The sequence below is a fragment of the Pongo abelii genome, chromosome 12 (genome assembly GCF_028885655.2).
Source record: "Pongo abelii isolate AG06213 chromosome 12, NHGRI_mPonAbe1-v2.0_pri, whole genome shotgun sequence".
NCBI classification, from domain to species: Eukaryota; Metazoa; Chordata; class Mammalia; order Primates; family Hominidae; genus Pongo; species Pongo abelii.
In genome coordinates this window covers 132,476,891-132,497,425 of record NC_071997.2, presented here as the reverse complement: position 1 = coordinate 132,497,425, position 20,535 = coordinate 132,476,891, and the positions used below count along the sequence as shown (strand labels likewise).

General features: G+C 39.9%; 1 long non-coding RNA gene across 1 annotated transcript in view; it reads right to left on the bottom strand.

The window, feature by feature from the left end:
* Positions 1-925: 925 nt before the first annotated feature.
* Positions 926-20,535, bottom strand: part of LOC129057793 (uncharacterized) — a 35,685-nt gene continuing 16,075 nt past the window's right edge. Inside the window, exons 2-6 of the long non-coding RNA XR_008522575.1 lie at positions 19,225-19,303; positions 18,676-18,878; positions 17,868-18,033; positions 9,902-12,430; positions 926-3,945 (exon numbers count right to left, since the gene is read on the bottom strand). This is a non-coding gene — a long non-coding RNA (uncharacterized LOC129057793). The remainder of the gene's footprint in view (positions 3,946-9,901; positions 12,431-17,867; positions 18,034-18,675; positions 18,879-19,224; positions 19,304-20,535) is intronic.

Sequence of the window (20,535 nt, the reverse complement as noted above, 5' to 3'; positions counted from 1 at the left end):
AATGAAATGATCATTTTTTAATTTATTACACTGTGACAGCTGTACATATTTCTCATTTGCTTAAAGTTAATTTGGTCCAGAAATTATTGATCAACATAAAGCTTATTTAGAAGATAATTTTATATATTGATATTCCTTAATTAATAAATATTTTCAAAACTCAACAAAGGTATTGGTACCTTACATTCTGCATACAAAATTATAGTATGTTTTACAAGTGAAAATAAAAATAGAATATTATGCCAGAAATAAAGAGACTTTTAAATTATTAATTTAACTATTGATACACTCCTACAAACTGAACTTTTAAACTTTAATGTACTGTCTAGATTTAAGTTGGTATCGTCTTACATGTTAAAAAATAATTGTGCTTATCAAACATTGATTATGAAACTACTTTCTCCTCAAACTTTTTTAAATTTGGGAACATAATTTAATCTTGGTTTATCACATCTGTTGTTTCAAAAATCACATTAGTTTTAGAAAAAAGGGTACTATGAACCAGAGGGAATAAAACTGTAAAGAAAAAATAGAGAGGGGAGAGAGCCATAAATTGTTGTTCAAATCACTGGTGTGTGCCACAGAATTTACCCACTTCTCACACTGCGTCCAAGGCATTGCGCACATGACGGACGGTCCTGCCAGCTCACGGGGAAGATCTCTCTCCTTCTCCACACAACATTTGCCATTTTTGGGAAGTCAGTGTCATCAGGAATCTAAGGCTATTTTTCTTTCTCAGAGCCTTAATATTTTTCCTCAAGGCCAAAAATATTTTCTACTTTAAATGTCTTAAATACTCTTCCTGTCTTTCCCCATAAAGACCAAATCCCTGGTGGCTGGTGCGGCCAGGGATGTAGTGGAGGCTGGCCCTGGAGAGAAGAGGAACAGAAACTGATTTTAATCTCAAGGGGCTGAAGCTGGAGCTCCACATGTGACCCCCAGAAGCACGGGTTAGTAAGAAGAAGGGTGCCCTCAAAGAGAGGCTGAGACACAGCTGGGTGACCTCAGTCCCTAGGTGAGCAGGCGTCATCTGCCTCTAGCTGGGCCACCAGCCAGCGTCAAATGGCTCCGCTTTGGGAAAAGACTGTATCATCCGGAGCCCCCATTATCTCTGCTATCATTTACACAGTCGTGTGACATTCACTCAGATGTCACCAAGCACACACAGAGACTGCACTGACTCACCACAATCAGGACATTTAATCTCAATCAAAATCAAACATCAGGAGATCAGAAATCAAACAAAGCTATCAGACAGACTTAACAATTGATAAATGTGCTCAATAAATTATTTGACAAGATGGGAAATTTGTTCCTCATCTTGACATAATGACCATATGTTTGCGTAATAGTAATCATTGACTAATATCCATAGCCTATTCGGGATTCCTTAGTTGGTAACCTGATGTTATCTTTCTGTTCCAGGACCCCGTCCGGGATGCCGCTGTGCATGCAGCCGTCACGTCTCCCTGGACCCCTCTCTGCTGGCAGTTTCTCAGATTTTCCTTATTTTCTATGATTGGGATAGTTTTGAAGAGTAATGGTCAGGCATGCTGTAGAATTTCTCTCAGTTGGGGTTTTTCTGATGATCCAATTGGGATTATGGAATTTGGGGAAGAAGACCATAGAAGTAAAGTGCTATTTTTATTACACCCTGTCAAGGCGCCTTCTGTCAATGACTCATCACTGCAGCACCCGCCTCACCTGGCGGTCATGGCCTCTGCCAGTTTTCTCCACAGGAAAGTTACTCCCTTGTCCCGCTTTCCAGACTCACTGGAGCAAAGTCACTATGCATGGGCTTCACTTAAGCAGCAGGAGTTATGCTCTCTTCCCCTAAGAACATGGAGTCTGCAACTTTATTTGGAATTCCTCTGCAAGGGAGATTTGTCTGTTAAATATTTACATATTTACCCATTAGTTCATATCATGATAAACTCATAGGTATTTATTTTATAATTGGATTATGAGCTAATGCTGCTTTTTGTTGTCATTATTGTTTAATCTTTCCAGTTTCAGTTGCAGGTCAGATCTTTCCATTGGCTCCTGTGGCCCTGACGTGCCCTGGCAATGTGGCTGTTCATTTTTATTTTTTCAGCAGTTATTAATTTTCTAGCTCTACAAGGTGCCCCCAGCTTACCTTGTCTATTTCCTGTTCTACTCCTGGAATCCACAATTTCTCTGGGGAGCCCTGGTTCCTTTTACTGGAGATTAGCAATTGAAGCAAAGATCTGGGTATTTCATGTTATCTTTGATATTGGGATGTCATTGCTTTTAGCCCTAGTGAGTGACAGAGCAGGAATCTACACATGTACATACATATTTCTATAAATATGTCTTTATGGAACCTATGTTGAGGACCACATGAGTGCACACTGGTTTCTCCACTCCTAATCCATGTCCAGATGATCATTCTGGCCTTAAATTGCTCTTCTTTTCTTCTTCCTAAGGCGGAAGCTTAGATTATTAATTTTATTTTATATCTTTACTTTTTTATGATGTGCATTTAATGCCATAAATTTCCCTGTTAAGTACTGCTTTCACTACATCCCTCAAATTTTGATAAGTTGTACTTTCATTTTTATCTAGCTCAAAATATTTTACAATTTATCTTGAAAGTTCTTTGACTCATGTGTATTTAAGTGTGTACTGTTTAATCTTTAAATATTCGGGTTTTTTCTTTCCATCTATTGTTCTGCTATTGATTTGCAGTCAATTACAGTGTGATCTGGGAACATATGCTGTGTATTCTCTGACATTTTTAAGGTGTGTTTTACAGTCGAGCATGTGGTCCATCTTGGTTAATGTTCCATGAGTTGGAGAATGTGTATTCTACTATTGCTGCATGGAGTATTTTATAAACAGCAATTAGAGCAAGTTGATGGTTCTGTTCAGGTTCTGTTCAACTATGTCCTTATTGATTTTCTGCCTGCCGTATCTCTTGATTAGTGAAGGGGAGGTGTTGAATTCTCCAGCTGTAGTAGTATATTCGTCTATCTTTTCAGTCCTATTGAGTATTGATTCATATAACTTGATGCTCTGTTGTTAGGTATGTCCATGTTTACTATTGTTATGCTTTATTGAATAATTGAACCATCTATCTTGTAATGCCCCGTCCTGCCCCGATCTATCTCTGAATATTTTTTCTTGTTCTGAAGTCACCTTTGTCCTAAGCTAATTTCTCTAGCAGTATTATTCTGATTAGTATTAGTATGGATTATCTTTTTCCATCCCCTGTGCATATGTTACGTATACCTGTTGAAATTTTTCTACAGTTCTCGAATTCCTATTGTTTTAAAATTTTCAGTCATTTTTATTGTGACATTCCTATTGACACATTTTTAAGTCACTGACTCTTGGCAGAATCCATTCCACTGATGAGCCCATCAACAACATTCATTATTTCCTATTAGAGTGTTTTGATTTGTAGCCTTTCCTTTTTATTCTTTCTTAGCATTTTTATCTCTTTGATTACATTGTCCATCCAATTTTGAGTATTGCCTTCTTTTTCTATGAGAGCCTTTAACATATTATTCATAGTTACTTTAAATACTCTATCTAATACTTCTAAAATCCATGCAATATCTGAGTTCATTTTCATGTTTGTCTCTTTAGACTATTTTTTCTTACTTTCTAGCTTATCACATAGTATTTTATCTTGTCAAAAGCCAGATATAATTATCAGATAATAGAAACGGAGGCAAAAATGTCTTTACTGTGTGATTCTTTGTTAATCTGGCTAGGATTTGGGTTGTGTTTATTTTTTTCTAACTATATATGCCAGATGCTTCATATTTCTCTTGTGCTTTTGTTTTTGTCCCATATTGTCTTGGGGCTTCCCTAGAGACTTCTTCATAAGTAAAGTATAAGATATGCACTTCTTTCCATTGTATTCCTCAATTGCCAATATGAGGAATATAAAGTGGTTACCAGCAAACAAAACAGAAGCTACCATAAGAGGAAACAATGAATGAATTTATGTCAATATATTTAAATTTGAATAAAACAATTTCCTAGATAGGCACCACACATCAAAATTATACAAAAATAAATAGAAAATTTGAATAGATATCTAGCTCTTAAAGACACAGAAGCTGTTATTAAAACCTTAGTGCAATATAGACTCGTGTCAGATGGCTTCATTGATAAATTCTTCCAAACTTTTACTAAATAAATAACCAAGACTGTCATTGACAGGCACTTGGGTTGGTTCCAAATCTCTGCTATTGTGAAAAGTGCTGCAATAAGCATATGTGTGCATGTGTCTTTACAGTACAATGATTTATAAACGTTTGGGTATATACTCAGTAAGGGGACTGCTGGGTCAAATGGTATTTCTGGATAAAGAAAAAATGGCACATATACACCATGGAATACTATGCAGCCATAAAAAAGGATGGGTTCATGTCCTTTGTAGGGACATGGATGAAGCTGGAAACCATCATTCTCAGCAAACTAACACAGAAACAGAAATCCAGATACCACATGGTCTCACTTGTAAGTGGGAGTTGAACAATGAGAACGTGAGAACACATGGGCACAGGGAGGGGAACATCACATACCGGGGCCTATCAGGGAGTAAGGGGCTAGGGGAGGGATAGCATTAGGAGAAATACCTAATGTAGATGACGGGTTGATGGGTGCAGCAAACCACTATGACGTGTATACCTATGTAACAAACCTGCACGTTCTGCACATGTATCCCAGGACTTAAAGTATAATAATAATAATAATAATAATAATAATAATAATAAAAACCCAAGACTATATCAATTCTTCATGGTAAAATGAAAAATATATAATTCATTGTAATGGGTTTTATGATACCAGTATTACCTTGATTCACAAATCTGACAATATGGATTACTGGACAATTTATATCTTAAATGTGGATTCAAATATGACAAACAAATAAAAGTAAAATGGGGTCCCTGATATATAAAATAGATAAATGTAAAAACTGAGTTTATATTAATGTATTTTTATATATTAAGAAAATAAAATAAAAATTATCTAGGTAAATGACAAAAACATTTGTCATTTATATTTTATATTTATATTTATGTCATTTATATTTGTCATTCAATATCTATTAATTATTTTTAAATACCTTATAAAAATTTGCTATAAAAATTACCTTCTTTCTCTGATAAATGGTATCACCAGAGCCAAAAACAAATCTTAGATCCAATATTATTAATATATTAAAAGCTTCTATCTTCAGATCAGGAATAAGAAAAAGATTTTATTATTAACAACTTTAGTCAACATTTTATAGGAGTTTCTTGTCAGTGAAATAAGGCATGTAAATACATGGTAAAATGTTTTAAGTAAAGAAATACATGTATCTTCATTTACAGATAACACATGGTTATAAAAGTAACTTTTCATAAATTATCAAATTTAACAGGTAAGTTAGGCTTGCTGAATACAATGTCACTATACAAAAACTATTTTATTTTCTAGCACTTAATATAAAAAAATTTAATCATGCTATTTACCATAGTATCAAAAGTTATCAAATATCTAGAAAACAATCTATCTAAATATGTGTAAGACCTCTATACCAAAATTATAAAAAGGTTATTGAGAGAAGTGGGTGACGACCTAAACAAATGAAAGAACATACTATTTTCTGAGATTGGAGGAAGCAATATTGTGAGAGTAAAAATTCTCCCTATATTCCAGTTGGCCATTTTTATTTGTGTGTTGATGACAGACATGCTAATATAAGATTTATGTAGAAACAAAAAGAAACAAGAATAGCAAAAAATTTTGAGGAAGAGCAAAGATAAGAACATACATTGCCCAATATCAAGTTTTATCAGAAAACTAAGTTCTTAAGACAGTGTGGCACTAGTGAAAGGGATTAAAAACAGATCGATGAAGAGTCAGGAGAAAAGAAAGCACACAGGGAAACTTCATCTAAGACAAAGCTGGCCATTTTCACAATATTTATTCTATCCATCCATGAGAATGGGATGTGTTTCAATTTGTTTGTGTCATCTATGATTTCTTTCAGCAGTGTTTTGTAGTTTTCCTTGTAGAGGTCTTTGACCACACTGCCAAAAGCAATCTACAAATTCAATGCAATCCCCATCAAAATACCAACATCATTTTTCACAGAATTAGAAAAAACAATTTTAAAATTCATTTGGTACCAAAAAGAGCCCACGTAGCCAAAGCAATATTAAGCAAAAAGAACAAATCTGGAGGCGTCACACTACCTGATTTCAAACTATACTATAAGGCCATAGTCACCGAAACAGCATGGTACTGGTATAAAAATAGGCACATAGACCAATGGAACAGAATAGAGAACCCAGAAATAAACCCAGCTACTTACAGTCAACTGATCTTTGACAAAGAAAACAAAAACATAAAGTGGGGAAATATAAAGACCTGAAACTAAATATAAGACCTGAAACTATAAAAATTCTAGAAGATAACATTGGAAAAATCCTTCTAGACATTGGCTTAGGCAAGGATTTCATGATCAAGAACCCAAAAGTAAATGCAATAAAAATAAAGATAAATACTTGGAATTTAACTACTAAAGAGCTTTTGCACAGCGAAAGGAACAGTCAGCAGAGTCAACAGACAGCCCACAGAGTGGAAGAAAATCTTCACAATCTAAACATCTGACAAAGGACTAATATCCATAATCTACAACGAACTCAAATCAGTAAGAAAAAAACAATTCCATCTAAAAGTGGGCTATTGGCTGGGCGCAGTGGCTCATGCCTATAATCCTAGCACTTTGGGAGGCTGAGGCAGGTGGATCATTTGAGGTCAGGAGTTTGAGACCAGCCTGGCCAACATAGTGAAACCCCATCTCTACTAAAAAATACAAAAAAAATTAGCCAGGCGCAGTGGTGTGCACCTGTAGTCCCAGCTACTCGGGAGGCTGAGACAGGGGAATCACTTGAACCCAGAAAGCGGAGGTTGCAGTGAGCTGAGATGGCACCACTGCACTCCAGCAGCCCGGGTGACAGAGCAAGACTGTCTCAAAAAAAAAAAAAAAAAAGGCGGGGGGGCTATTAGAGAAATCCAAATCAAAACCACAATGAGATACCATCTCACACCAGTTAGAATGGCGATCATTACGATCATTAAAAAGATAGGAATCAACAGATGCTATCAAGAATGTGGAGGAATTGGAATGCTTTTACACTGTTGGTGGGAGTGTAAATTAGTTCAACCACTGTGGAAGACAGTGTGGCAATTCCTCAAGGATCTAGAACCAGAAATACCATTTGACCCAGCAATCCCATTACTGGGTATATACCCAAAAGATTATAAATCATTCTAATATAAAGACACATGCACACGTATGTTTATTGCAGCACTATTCACAATAGCAAAGACTTGGAACTAACCCAAATGTACATCAATGATAGACTGGATAAAGAAAATGTGACACATATACACCAGGGAATACTATGCAGCCATTAAAAAGGATGAATTCATGTCTTTTGCAGGGACATGGATGAAGCTAGAAGCCATTATTGTCAGCAAACTAACACAGAAACAGAAAACCAAACACTGCATGTTCTCACTCATAAGTGTGAGTTGAACAGTGAGAATACATGGACACAGGGAGGAGAACATCACACACCAGGGTCTGTCAGAGGGTGGGAGGCAAGAGGAGGGAGAGCATTAGGACAAATACCTAATGCATGCAGGGCTTAAAGCCTAGATGACAGGTTGATAGGTGCAGCAAACCACCATGGCACATGTATACCTATCTAACAAACGTGCACGTTCTGCACATGTATCCCAGAACGTAAAGTCAAATAAAAATAAATACATAAATAAGTCATTTCTGAAATTTTGAAAAATAAAAAAGTGGGCTAAGGACATGGATAGACAATTCCCAAAAGAAGATGTACAAATGGCCAACAAACCCATGAAAAAATGCTCAACATCACTAATGATCAGGGAAATGCAAATCAAAACCACAATGCGATACCACCTTACTCCTGCAAGAATGGACATAATCAAAAAATTAAAACACATAGATGTTGGCATGGATGTGGTGATTAGGAAACACCTCCACACTGCTGGTGGGAATGTAAAATAGTACAGCCGCTATGGAAAACAGTGTGGAGATTCCTTAAAGAACTAAAAGTAGAACTACCATTTGATCCACCAATCCCATTACTGGGTATCTACCCAGAGGAAAAGAAGTCATTATACCAAAAAGATACTTGCATCCACATTTTATAGCAGCACAATTTGCAATTGCAAAATCATGGAACCAACCCAAATGCCTATCAATCAATGAGTGGATAAAGAAACGGTGATATATATATATGATGGAATACTATTCAGCCATAAAAAGGAAAGAATTAATGGGATCTGCAGCAATCTGGATGAGATCAAAGACTATTATTATAAGTGAAGTAACTCAAGAACGGAAAACTAAACATCATATGTTCTCACTGATACGTGGGAACTAAGCTATGAGGACTCAAAGGTATAAGAATGATACAATGAATTTTGGAGACTTGGGGGGAAGAATGGGAAGGGGATGAGGGATAAAAGACTACAAATAGAGTGCAGTGTATACTGCTTGGGTGATGGGTGTACCAAAATCCCACAAACCATCACTAAAGAACTTACTTACCTAACCAAATACCACCTGTACCCCAAGAACCTATGGAAAAATACATAAATAAATAAATAAAACAAAGCTGGCACTGTGCAATGAAAAAGGAAAGGCTTTTGGGTGAGTGCTGCTGGATCAAATGGAAGTACAGAGTGAAATAAATAAAATCTAGATGGATTGTAGATCTAAATGTGTGACGTAAAACTATCACACTACCAGAAGATAATGAAAGATACTCTCTTATGTTATTAGAGTAAGAGGGAAAAATCTTAAATTGGATTAAAAAGCTTTGGCTATAAAGAAAAAGGAAGTTGTATTGATCAAAGACCCCACTAAGGTTGTTTGTTTAAAAAGTCACCGACGAAAAGAAAACATCTGCGATATCCATGACTATCAAAGGAATCATTGTAGTGATAATAACAGTAATATTTATAAATTAATAAAGAAAAAGTGTCAATAAAAGGGCAAAAAGCATGAACAGGCAACTCACCAAAGGATGTCTCCAAATAACCAACGAATAAATGAAAAGTTGTTCAATCTCATTGACCATTAGGAGAATGACAATTGAACCAAAATGAAACAAAATTACATTCCACCAGAAATGTTCGGTTAATATTGTTGACCACACGAAGTGCAGGTGAGGGTGTGAGCAACTTGCACTATCAAAGCCTGCTGCTGAGAGCGTCAGCTGGGTCACTTCTCTGTGAAACTCTGCCATTCTCTCTTGAATCCCAACATACACGTATCACCTGGAGTTTCTACTGCTAGATGGATACCCAACCAATAGTCATACACATAGAGAAAGCTTTTGGTATGAGGTGGTGTTAAAGTGAAATTGCAGTAATTATTCTCTGTGGTTTGAGGTTGAGAGAATAAACACTTATAGAAAAGAGCTGTATCGCCCTGAAACCAAGCAAGGATTCCACCTGGCTTCATACAGAGTGAGAACCAACCCAAGAGAGTGCAGTGACCGCAGTGAGCATGTGGGAGGCCCATCTGAAGGTCTGTGGGTGACAACAGAAGGGGGTGAGGAGTGAAATATAAATCTGTTTGGGGAATTTCCTGGCTTCCTTGCTTCTGCCTTTATCACTTCACTCCAGAATCTCCTCTAAGGTTTTGAGGACTCCACAGTCATTATGCAGTTGTGACACTCAGCTGAATCCACCGTGCGGGGGCACTCGGCCTTTTGAGGAAGCCTCCTCCTTCTCCACTCTTGGTTTTGTGGTATTTACTTCCCAGGCCTTCTCCCGCCTTCCAGGCCCTCTGTTTGCTTACCCAGCACACAGGGCTCACCTGGTCAGAACTGGAACTTCTCAGCACTCCCTCTAGTACGTTTTCCCTCCTGGACTTTCTTCTCTGGTAACCTCATCCAGGCCCTTCTCTTCAATTACCACCTTGGTGCACAGATTTCTATCTTCAACCAGACCTCTGCTCTGTAGCCCAGAGCTGGCGTATGCACCTGGTGGTCCCACGGCCACTCAGCTCTTGGTCCCCACCCTCGACCCACAGACTTGAATGAGTCTCCGTGAGCCTCTCTCGTGCCCGGGCCACTGTCCACCACAGTGTGCAAACCTCAGCACTTCCCAGCATGCAGTTACTGTATTTATACACTTGTTCATTTTTTTGTTTAATTCTCCCTTTACTGGACTGTAAATGCTGTTATTGTTGGACTTATTGACTTGGCCAATATTGTATCCCTGGGACATAGCAGGTATTCAGCACAGTTGCTGAATAACTAAATAAATAAATAAGTAGATAATAAATCATGAGTTAATGGATTTTTCCCATCATGACAACGGCAGAATGTATTTCCCTCATTTAGAAAGTTGGGTTCTGCAGGCTTCATCCCACCGATGTAATCTTCTCCCCTCCCTCTCCTGGGGTCACTGCAGTGACTTCTGCTTGCTCCACTCCACCGAAATGCACCCCTGAAAGTCACTCCCATTGCTATGGAAGCCTCCTGTCCAGACCTGGTCTCCTGATCACTTGGCCGTGTTCTAGAATGCACAGCTCCTATCTACTGATTTCTAATTCACTACCGGGATAATTTTCATCTTGTTCTTCCATCTTCACTGTCAACAATTAAAATCAGTTATTTTTCCATGCAGAAAATATAAATTTTCTTACATTTTATTTATCTTTATTTTTACATTAGCTCTTTCATGCCACATTTTTACTTTTTCAAAACATATTTAGAAGAAAATTTGAGGAGACAGGTACTTTCTGAACTCAATCGTACCCAAAGGTTTTCTTTTCTCGACAGAGTGAAGGACCATTTAATTTCTCTGATTCTTTCACTGGGCTAGCTGAGAAATTTATAAACTGATAGTGGAATTTCTTAAAGACATTTTAGATAACAAGGGAAACATCATGTTTAATGTGGCAGGAATTCAGCCCCTGAAACATTGTTTAACAAATCATCAGCTGAATCTTATCATAGAAAAACAGATTTATTTTTCAGACAGTTTTGAGAGGTATCTAAAATTTAGTATGTGTGCTGAACCTTCGAATGCTTTTGAAGGAGTTTGTCTGCTGAAAAGCTAAATAGCATCAAACTTAAAAGGGTATTTCTCCTGACATTAGGATGTCAGCTGATACTAGCCAGAATGAAATGTGTTCTTTTCCAACATTTTCAGTCTATCAGCAAGACTTGAGAAAACAGCAGTGACCTTTCTGCCTTCAACTACCTCAGCAACCCTTTGTCCTGTCTCTTTGCAATCACATATTTTTTCCAATATGTGATTCTAATAATTACATCTTCAGTGTTGCTGAAGCAATTTGACAAATAGTAACTAGATGTCATAAGGATAGCTCATTTCATAAGGATAGTTTGGCATCATGATTTCTAATGATAAATACAACATAAAGTTTCTAAAATGCTGATGAAAACACAAAATCTAAGGCTATTTCATGCCTGATAACTAGAGCATTAATCATCCAGTTAAAGATATGTGTATGCATAGATACATATGCTTAAGGTGCGGGTCCCTTCGACAGGCCCAAATATTTACGTGCCTGTATTACAAGCTGTTCATTCATAGATCACAGAATGCTCAGTTCTTGAAAACTAGTGATGGAAAGGACATCATTTAAACTCATTCTGACCTGGCCTTGAATCTCACTTTTGCAGCTTACGGGCTTCTGTTATCTTGTAGGAACAATGGGAGTCCTCCGGGGAAGAGCTTCCTCGTCTGGGTCCCCCACGCAGAGCCTGCATGAGCCCTGAGTGGGTGGGTGCACACTGTGAGACCTGCGTGGGTGCACACATGCGTCTCACAAGCAAACCAGGCCGCGAAGGAAAAGCCCGGACTGAGTTCCGAGTCCTGCCTGAGAGCTGCTCCTGGTTTCCGGGGCAGGCAGGAATCTCCAAGCCTCATCCAGGGTGATGGGGAGAGGCCAGTCAGCGTCTGTTAACTGCAAATCACAGGTGGGAACGACCACAGCATAAGCACCGCCTGACATGGTGCCGAAAGCCAAGTTGAGGTGATGATCCTAGGGCTGGGGAATTTGAGGGGAGACGGTGCAGGGAAACCCACAGAGCAAGACGGGGCCATGTCCCCTGAGCAAAGCCTGGAATGGAGACAGCACCTCTGGCCTCGCCCAGCCCGTGGCTGAGCCCCGCTGGAGAGGTACGGGGCTGTGTGTCACGGCTCCGGATGGAAATCCCTCTTTCCTCCCTTCCTGACTCGGTCTTTCTAACAGACGGCGCTGCGCCTCCTGCTGTGTTACCTCATATGAGTGGCACTGTTTGTTCTGAGGCGTCTTCATGTTCCTCCTTCCTGTGCAGCCCTGAGCATTCCTTTACCATCAGCAGATTCCATGCTGTAAAATACACACAACAACATTGGTCATTTCAACAATTTTGAAGTGCCCCGTTCAGTGACAATAACCACATTCACGCTGTGGTACCGCGGACACCTCTTCCATCTCCAGAACGTTCCACCTTCTTCTCCCCCAGAAACTCCGCACCAGTTAAACGAATTAAACGACAGCGCCCCCTGCCCGCCCCCCAGCCCGGAAGCCCTCGCTTTACCCTCAGTCTCTAGAAACTTCACTGCTGTAGATTCCTCGTAGAAGTGAAATCCTGCAGCGTTTGTCTTTTTGTGACTTGGCATAATGTTTTTGATGTTTTTGGGTTGAATCCATGTGGAAGCATGTGCCAGCATTTCCGTGCTTTTTAAGGCTGGATAACATTTCACCATCTGTGCGCCCCACACCGTGTTTACCCGTTCATCCAGCGATGGCTCCTGGGTTGATTCCACATTTCCACTACTCTGCGTGGTGCTGCCAGAAGCAGTGGTGCACGGATCCCTCCTATCTGAATCCCAGCCTTTGGTTTTCATTGCTATTTGTTGGAATATACCCAGAAGTGGAATCGCTGATCATATGGTAATTCTGTTTAGTTTTTTGAGGAGTCTTCACACAGTTCTCTACAGTGACCAACTATATTATATTCCTCTCCATACAGTTCCCTACAGTGACAAACTATATTATATTCCTCTCCATACAGTTCCCTACAGTGACAAACTATATTATATTCCTCTCCATACAGTTCCCTACAGTGACAAACTATATTATATTCCTCTCCATACAGTTCCCTACAGTGACCAACTGTATTATATTCCTCTCCACACAGTTTCCTACAGTGACCACACTATATTATATTCCTCTCCATACAGTTCCCTGCAGTGACCAACTATATTATATTCCTCTCCACACAGTTTCCTACAGTGACCACACTATATTATATTCCTGTCCATACAGTTCTCCACAGTGACCAACTCTATTATATTCCTCCCTATACAGTTCCTTACAGTGACAAACTATATTATATTCCTCTCCATACAGTTCTCCATAGTGACTAACTATATTATATTCCTCTCCATACAGTTCCCTACAGTGACCAACTATATTATACTCCATACAGTTCTCTACAGTGACCAACTATATTATATTCCTCTCCATATAGTTTCCTATAGTGACCAACTGTATTATATTCCTCTCCACAGAGTTCCCTACAGTGAACACACTATATTATATTCCTCTCCATACAGTTCTCCACAGTGACCAACTATATTATATTCCTCTCCATACAGTTCTCCACAGTGACCAACTATATTATAGTCCTCTCCATAGTTTCCTATAGTGACCACACTATATTATATTCCTCTCCACAGAGTTCCCTACAGTGAACACACTATGTTATATTCCTCTCCATACAGTTCTCCACAGTGATCACACTATATTATATTCCTCTCCATACAGTTCTCTACAGTGACCAACTATATTATATTCCTCTCCATACAGCTCTCCACAGTGACTGTGCTATATTATATTCCTCTCCATACAGTTCCCAACAGTGACCAACTATGTTATATTCCTCTCCATACAACTCTCTACAGTGACTGGACTATATTATATTCCTCTTTACACAGTTCTCTTGGTGACTGCACAGTATTATATTTCTATAATATATAGAAATATAATGCTATATATTATAAATATATAATGCTTAATTGTTCTGATTCCTCCACAACCTGACAAACGCTTGTCATTTTATGTTTTGTCTGTACATTTTAAAATATTAGCTGTGTTACTGGGTATGAAAGTTTGTGTGTGTGTGTGTGTGTGTGTGTATGAAGTATATTTTATATCATATTTTCATTGCTTTTTTTCTACCCTAATAGATTGAAGCTCAGATTCAAGAATCATCTCCACGTGTACCTGCCATAGACTGAATGTGTCCCCCAAATCCACAGAACCTAATGGCCAAAGTGATGGTATTAGGAGGTGGGAGCTTTAGGAGTTGATGGGGTTTTGCTGGTGGAGCCTCATGAATCATCATGATAAGATTAGTGCCCTTATGAAAGGGACCTAGAGAGCGCCCCTGTCCCTTCTGCTATGTGAGGACACAGGAAAAAGGCACCATCTGGGAACCAGAAAGCAGCCCTCACCTGACAGCAGATCCACCACCATCTCGGTCTTGAACCTCCAGCCTCCAGAACTGGGAGAATAGGTTTCTGTTATTAGAGGCCACCACGTTTATGGAATTTTCTTAGAGAAGCTCAAATTCACTAAGACAGTGTTCTCACACATTGCTTATGCATTAGCCCAAAGACTGGCACTTAATGTACATTTTGCTAAATGACATGACATAAAATGGAAGGCAAATTTGTCCTGTGATGATTTAGGTGTACTGAGAATATAAAGACCTGTTTTTCTGATGAAAGTAGTCAAAGTAATGTACCTTTTACACGTGATGTTGTAAGCATTTATGACAGAAAATTTCAAGAACACGAGAGTAGACAGAAGCATAGTGAACTCCTGTGTGTTTAACTCCAGCTTCAGCAACTATCAGCTTGTGTCCTGGGTGGTTGTATCTATACTTTCACAGCCCCAAAAGGATATTTTTGGGCCAAGGAAGACAGACCTCCTTCCCTGTGGTTAGCTGAGTGTTTTTATAATATTGAATTTTGTCAAATGTTTTTTCTGCATCAAGATAATTTTTTTCCTTCTTTTTTTAATGTAATGGGTTACATTCATCGATTTTCTGAGGCTGAACCCCACTTGCATTTCTGGCATCTGTCGCACTTGTGCAGGGTGTATAATCCCTTTAACATGTTGTTGAACTTGGGTTGCTGCCTTTGTTGTTGTAGAGTTTACGAGTGTTTACATTCATAAGAGACACTGGTTGGCAGTTTTCTTTTCCTGTTGTGTCTTGTCTGGCTTTGGTGTTGGGGTAATGATGGCTTCACAAGATGGGTTAGGAAGTGTTCTCTCCTTGCGTGTATTTTGGAAGGAGAGTACTTTGTTTGAGGATTGGTATAATTATTTCAATGTTTTCTAGAACTAGCCAATAAAACCATCTGGTCCTGGCCTTTTGTTTATTGAGGAATTTTTGAAGACTGAATCGATTTCTTTACTCCTTATAGGTCTGTTCAGATTTGTATTTCTTCTTGAGTTGGGCTTGGTAATTTCTGTCCCCAGAACTCTTTCCATTTCCCCAGGACACCTAATTTGTTGGCATACAACTGTTTCCAGCATTCTCTTATGATCCTTTCAACATCTGTAAGGGTGGTAGTAATGTACCCACTTTTATTTCTGAATTTGGCTATTTACACCATCTCTCCATTTTTAGTCAATGAGCTAAGGGTTTGATAATTTTGTTTATTCAAAAAAATGTAATGTTTGGTTTTGTTGATTCTATTTTTTTTTCTCTCATCTACTATGATGATCAGCATTTTAACCTTCAGCATCTCCACACCTCTGCTAGCTTTGGGTTTAGTTTGCTCTTCTTTTTCTAGTAAGGTTAGGCTGTCAATTGAGATCTTTTATTTTTATTTTTATTTTACTTTAGGCCTTTTTACCTATAAATCTCCCTTTGAAGGTTGCTTTCTTTTCAGATCATAAGTTTTGGTAAACCTTGGTTTTGTTTGTATTTATCTCAAAGCATTTTCTAATTTCCCTTGCAATTTTTTTTCTTTTACAAATTAGTTGCTGAGGAGTGTGTTGCTTAATTTTTTGATTTATTCATTCTACTGGTGATCAGAGAAAAGGCTTTGTATGAATTCAGTCTTTTTACATTTGTCAAGGCTTGTTTCACAGACTAACATCTCTTCTATGCTGGAGAATGTTCCGTGTGCGCTTGAGATGAATGTCGGTTCAGCTGTTGGTGGGTGGGGTTTTCTGCAGGTGTCATCTAGGTCATTATCACTTCTCTGAATATTGTTCTTGTCACTACTGAAGTGACTATTGACATTTTTATGAACTCTCCTATCCATTCTGTCAATGTTTTCTTCATATAGTGTGGGTTTTTTCTGTTTGATGTGTATTTGCTTTTAATTTTTCTATCTTCTAGATCAATAAACTCTTTTATCAATTATTCTTCATCTCTTGTGACCCTTTTTGACTCAAAGTCTGTTTTTCTGGTCCTGGTGCGGCCCCCCCCAGCTCTTTCCCCATATCTTCCTGCAGGACGACTTCTCTGCCATCCCCCTCACCCTACCTATTCCTTTGGCTCTAAAGCAAATCTTGTGATTACTAGGTCACTTTAAAAATTTTGCCAAGTTTGTACCTTAGCCAGTGAGTTTGATGCTTCTATGTTTAAAATAATTAACTACAAGAAGGATCTTCTGCCATTTTTCTATTTGTTTTCAAGTCTTTGTTGTTCACGATTCCCCTTATACAGCCTTATTTTGTATTTGATTGATGTACTCTACTCCTTTGATCCTTGACTAATTTCTCATCTGTATACACTTTTTAGTTATTTTCTTTATGCTTACCTTTGACATTACAATTAACTTTCTAATCTTACAGCGATCTATTTTGAATTGACCCAGCATAGCTTCCAGAGCATACAGACTCTGATCCTACACAGCTCTAGAGCCAGATGTTACTGTCACAAAGGATGCCCTTGTGTGGCGTGCACCAAGTTAACAGCAATTACAGTTATTGTTTTATCCCCTCCCTGGTTTTAGTAGTAGCTGGACAGACAAGATCATGGTGGAAAGAGGTACATGTGTAAATGGTGCCGGCTCTGGACAATTCTAGCTTTATATTTTGAAACTTAATTCCAGAGAAACATTTTTACAAAGCATCACGTGGATTTGGGTTGCGACAGAGCCACGTCTAGTTCATCTCCACACTCTGGGCACCTGTATCACCGAGAGTCAAGAATGTACAGCTGCTTCTCCAGTCTCTAAAACTCTCACCTATGCCTTTCAAGTTATGTAGGAAAAGAAAAAAGGGAGTTACAAACAAAAATACAATGATGCCGGCTTTTTTTTTGAAACGGAGTCTCACTCTGTCGCCCAGGCTGGAGTGCAGTGGTGCGATCTCGGCTCACTGCAACCTCCGCCCTCTGAGTTCAAGCGATTCTCCTGCCTCAGCCTCCTGAGTAGCTGGGATTACAGGCTCCTGCCACCGCGCCTGGCTAATTTTTTGTATTTTTAGTAGAAACCAGGTTTCACCATCTTCGCCAGGCTGAACTCTTGACCTTGTGATCCACCTACCTCAGACTCCCAAAGTGCTGGGATTACAGGCGTGAGCCACCGTGCCCGGTGGATGCCGGCTTTTATATTTACCTATGTGATTACTTTACCAATGTTCTTTATCTTTTTTTGTATGGCTTTGAGCTACTCTTTTATTTTTTAGCAATTTGGGAGAAACTTGCAACACACAGGATAGAATAGATCGTGCTACTGACACAAAAACTCCAAAATATTAGTGTCTTTAAAAATAAGTGTGCTCTGTCTCTTACCACATGTGCGTTGCGGGTCAGGAGGAGGCTCTGTGTGTTTCCCTCGTCAGGGCAGCGGGCTGTGGAATGCCTACCTTCAAGGGCAATACCATTGGATGAAACGCTCTGTGGATTTGCACTGTGCAACATGGCAGCCTTGAGCCACATATGGCTCTGAGCGTTTGACCTGTGACAAATGCAACCGAGAAACTGAATGTTTAATTCTATTTCATTTTAATTAATTTAAATTTAAATAGCCATATGTGGCTGGTGTCTCCCATACTGGACTGCAAAGGTCTAGAACGTGTCTGGTGTCTGTCATGAGACAAAGAACTCAGCTCTTGCTGGTTTCTTTCCAGCGATGGCAGAGTTCACTTTTCACTGGCTAAGGCAAGTCAAATGCCCTTGCACAATCTCAAGGGGGCAGAAGAGTGCAGTTTTAACAGGTGCCCAGAAGAAGGAGAACCAGAAGCATCGCTGGACATCAATGATTCTGCAAAGCAGAGAATAAACCGCAGATTGCTTAGGGGAAACCAGCTGGGTAGCGGTTTAATAGTTGGAGGAGCATGGTCAGGGCAGTAAGTGAACACAGTACCAGGGGAATTTGTAGAGAAGAAATGAGGACCCAGGGTGAGAAATTGTTCAAGGCCAAAGACAGAAGTCGTTGGTCTCTTTCAACACTTCATCCTCAGGGCCTGCCTGCATGCTCAAGGGACCCTGGTTGCATGGCTGTGCAGGTGGCCCGAGCTGCCCAAGCCTTGCTCTGTCACAGAGGCAGGCCCGTCAGGCGTGTTTCCATCTCCCTGTTGAGTGACTACAAGAGAATTACCTGAGACTGGGTAATTTATTTAGCTCACTGTTCTGCAGGTTGAGAAGTTCAAGGGCCTGGCTTTGGCTCCCTGTGAGGGCTTCTGAGCTGGGTCATAACATGGTGGAGAAGGTCAGAGGAGAAGTGAATAGATGCGGAGAGGACCAAGCAGAAGGAGAATCTGCACCTTGTAACAACAGCTCCAGCGGGAACCAGTCCAGTCTCTGAGAGTGAAGCCATACTCAATACCTCACAAAGAAGGATTCAGTCCCAGGACGTAAACACCTCCTGCCAGGATGTAAACACCTCCCACCAGGCCCCACCTCCGAACACCAACACACTGAGGATCACGTTTCACATGGAACTCGGTGGAGATGGCAAACCACGTCCAAACCACAGTCAGCCTCCTCACCTCCTGCAATGCATCCTTGGCTGAGTTTACTCAGTATACCCAGGATGCTCATGTCCACCCACCAGATCTTCCATCTCATGCACCCTCACCTTCCAGATGCAGCTGCAGTAGTCCTCACCTCCACCCACCAGATCTGCTTCCATTCCATGCACCCTCACCTTCCGGATGCAGCTGCTGTGATCACGTCCACCCGCTAGATCCTCTTCCATCCCATGCACTCTCACCTTTCAGATGCAGCTGGAAGCATGTGAAGCATAATAAATAAACTCAACTTAACCTTGTCTCTTATTACATCAAACCCCCGAGTTGGTGGTGTGAGTTGCCTAATTCTGGCTTTGGATCCCAGCTCCATTGCTTTTTTACTTGACCCTGCGTGAGTTCCTTAAGCTCCTGTGTGGCTTCAGGCAAAGCGTCTGGCCTTCCTGGGTCTTGCTTGGCACATTTGTGAGCCGAGTAAAATATACTATAAACTATTAATCCATAGGGAACAATGATCATGGTGTATTTTATTTTAGCTTTTATTTCAAAACACGATTAAGAAATACATAATTTTCCTTTAATCATTTGTTTATATCTTTTCAACTTACTTAGATTTATTCTCTATTAACTAATTTTTGTTACTACTGTAATAATCAATAATTAGAAAAATAACCTAGCCATCACTGATTACTCATGGGATTCAGGAACCCGATGATTTCCCTGAGAATCACCTTGCTGTAGGGACTAAGGGGAATTTTCCTGTTACCGAGCCTGGCCACTAGATGGATGCATGACCACCTCACTTTAGCTTTCTCGGCTTTCAGTCCTAAAAAGACTTGCAAGGATTCTGCACCTTTTCTCCCACCCCACCGCCGTCCCCCCGTTCCTTGAATGGTGAATTTCTATAACATTTGTTAACTGTTCTTTTAATAATTCTTGACCCTTTCTGTGCTTTCATTTAACCTCAAGTCTAGATGATTATTCAAATTGACTCATTTGGTAAAAATATATTGGGTATCTATCACGTAGCAACAGCTTAATGCAATCCCCTGTGAAGCCGTCAAGTGCTGAAGCTGTGAAAGCTGGGGCCGGCGGATCGGGTCGGTACTGCTGCTGTGATCACTTTTAGGCCAGCGTCAGCAGAAGCCTGTGTGTTTGCAGGCAGATCTACGCTGTCTTTCAAACGCGGTGACACCGAGGTACAGCGTGGGGGACACGCGGCAGGGTTAAGCGTGTGGGGGGAGCTTGTTCGTCCTTCTTGGAAACCATGACACAGGGAAGGGGATTTAGGCCTCCTCAGTTCCACACCCCTCCTTTCTAGAGGCCAAGGCAGCCCTTTGATCAAGGTCACATTGCTCCTTAGAGGCAGCTCAAAAGCAGTTTCAGGAGGAGCTCTCCACGTCTTTTTAGAGACAAATCTCCTCCGTGTGAGGGTCTCTGAAGGGGCAGGGTCTGTGGGGCCAGTGAGGCTGACTTCGTGGCTGGGCCCC